This window comes from Lolium rigidum, chromosome 2, assembly GCF_022539505.1.
Source record: "Lolium rigidum isolate FL_2022 chromosome 2, APGP_CSIRO_Lrig_0.1, whole genome shotgun sequence".
NCBI classification, from domain to species: domain Eukaryota; kingdom Viridiplantae; phylum Streptophyta; class Magnoliopsida; order Poales; family Poaceae; genus Lolium; species Lolium rigidum.
In genome coordinates, this window is record NC_061509.1 from 130,952,559 (window position 1) to 130,955,691 (window position 3,133).

Genomic DNA, 3,133 nt, shown 5'->3' on the forward strand with positions numbered 1-3,133 from the left:
TTGAAAACACAAAAAAATTAGTTTACTTGCATTTACTTTATCTAGTTTGCTTCATTTACTATTGCTAAAATGGCTACCCCTGAAAATACTAAGTTGTGTGACTTCACAACCACAAATAATAATGATTTCTTATGCACACCTATTGCTCCACCTGCTACTACAGCAGAATTCTTTGAAATTAAACCTCGCTTTATCGAATCTTGTTATGAAAGATCAATTTTCTGGAATTAGTTCTCGATGATGCTGCTGCCCATCTTAATAATTTTGTTGAACTATGTGAAATGCAAAAATATAAAGATGTAGATGGTGATATTATTAAACTAAAATTGTTCCCTTTCTCATTAAGAGGAAGAGCTAAAGATTGGTTGCTATCTCTCGCCTAAGAATAGTATTGATTCATGGACTAAATGCAAGGATGCTTTTATTGGTAGATATTATCCCCCGCTAAAATTATATCTTTGAGGAGTAGCATAATGAATTTCAAACAATTAGATACTGAACATGTTGCTCAAGCTTGGGAAAGAATGAAATCTCTCGGTTAAAAATTGCCCAACCCATGGACTCGACTACTTGGATGATCATCCAAACCTTCTATGCAGGACTAAATTTTTCTTCACGGAATTTATTGGATTCAGTCTGCTGGAGGTACCTTTATGTCCATCACTCTTGGTGAAGCAACAAGGCTTCTTGATAATATGATGATCAACTACTCGAATGGCACACGTGAAAGAGCTCCACAAGGTAAGAAGGTAAATTCCGTTGAAGAATCCTCTTCCTTGAATGATAAGGTTGATGCTATTATGTCTATGCTTGTGAATGATAGGACTAATATTGATCCAAATAATGTTCCGTTAGCTTCATTGGTTGCACAAGAAGAACATGTTGATGTAAACTTCATTAAAAATAATAATTTCAACAACAATGCTTACCGTAACAATTCTAGTAACAACTATAGGCCATATCCTTATAATAATGGCAACGGCTATGGTAATTCTTATGGAAATTCTTACAACAATAATAGGAATTCACCCTGGACTTGAAGCCATGCTTAAAGAATTTATTAGTACACAAACTCGCTTTTAACAAATCAGTTGAAGAAAAGCTTGGTAAAATTGATATACTTGCTTCTAAAGTCGATAGTCTTGCTCGTCGATGTTGATCTTTTGAAATCAAAAGTTTTGCCTAATGAGAATTATCATAATAAAATTGTTACTACAGCAAATTCCATTCAAGTTAGAATTAATGAGAATATAAGATTAATGGCTGAATCGCGTGCTAGGTGGGATAGAGAATAAAATGAAAAACTAGCTAAAGAGAAGAATATAGCTAAAGTTTGGACTATTACCACCACTAGTAATGTTAATGCTACACATGTTGCTGCACCTCCTACTCATACTAATAAAAGAATTGGTGTTAGCAATGTTTCCACTTCTAATGCAAAGCGCGAAAACTGCTCGAAACTCGCTAAAACCGCTGAAACTCGCTCGTGATAAAGTCGCTGAAATTTTTTTCCAACATTGGGGATGATGATCCCATTGCTTTAGATTATAATGGTTTGAATTTTGATGATTGCCACATCTCTGAAGTTATAAAGTTCTTGCAAAAACTTGCTAAAAGTCCTAATGCTAGTGTTATAAATTTGGCTTTCACGCATCATATTACAAATGCTCTCATAAAAGCTAGAGAAGAGAAACTAGAGCGCGAAGCCTCTATTCCTAAAAAGCTAGAGGATGGTTGGGAGCCCATCATTAAGATGAAGGTTAAAGATTTTGATTGTAATGCTTTATGTGATCTTGGTGCAAGTATTTCGTTATGCCTAAGAAAATTTATAATATGCTTGACTTGCCACCGCTCGAAAAATTGTTATTTGGATGTTAATCTTGCTGATCATTCTACAAAGAAACCTTTGGGTAAAGTTGATAATGTTCGCATTACCGTTAACAATAATCTTGTTCCCGTTGATTTTGTTGTCTTGGATATTGAATGCAATGCATCTTGTCCCATTATATTGGGAAGACCTTTTCTTCGAATCGTTGGTGCTATTATTGATATGAGGGAAGGTAATATAAAATATCAATTTCCTCTCAAGAAAGGTATGGAACACTTCCCTAGAAAGAGAATAAAGGTACCTTATGATTCTATTATTAGAACAAATTATGATGTTGATGCTTCATCTCTCGATGTTACTTGATACACACTTTCGCGCCTAGCCGAAAGGCGTTAAAGAAAAGCGCTTATGGGAGACAACCCATGTTTTTACCTACAGTACTTTGTTTTTATTTTGTGTCTTGGAAGTTGTTTACTACTGTAGCAACCTCTCCTTATCTTAGTTTTGTGTTTTGTTGTGCCAAGTTAAGCCGTTGATAGAAAAGTAAGTACTAGATTTGGATTACTGCGCAGTTCCAGATTTCTTTGCTGTCACGAATCTGGGTCTATCTCCCTGTAGGTAGCTCAGAAAATTATGCCAATTTACGTGCATGATCCTCAGATATGTACGCAACTTTCATTCAATTTGAGCATTTTCGTTTGAGCAAGTCTGGTGGCCTAATAAAATCCATCTTTACGGACTGTTCTGTTTTGACAGATTCTGTCTTTTATTTCGCATTGCCTCTTTTGCTATGTTGGATGAATTTCTTTGATCCACTAATGTACAGTAGCTTTATGCAATGTCCAGAAGTGTTAAGAATGATTGTGTCACCTCTGAACATGTGAATTTTTATTATGCACTAACCCTCTAATGAGTTGTTTCGAGTTTGGTGTGGAGGAAGTTTTCAAGGATCAAGAGAGGAGTATGATGCAACATGATCAAGGAGAGTGAAAGCTCTAAGCTTGGGGATGCACCCGGTGGTTCACCCCTGCATATATCAAGAAGACTCAAGCTGTCTAAGCTTGGGGATGCCCAAGGCATCCCCTTCTTCATCGACAACATTATCGTGTTCCTCCCCGAAACTATATTTTTATTCCATCACATCTTATGTGCTTTTTCTTGGAGCGTCGGTTTGTTTTTGTTTTTGTTTTGTTTGAATAAAATGGATCCTAGCATTCACTTTATAGGAGAGATACACGCTCCGCTGTAGCATATGGACAAGTATGTCCTTGGTTTCTACTCATAGTATTCATGGCGAAGTTTCTC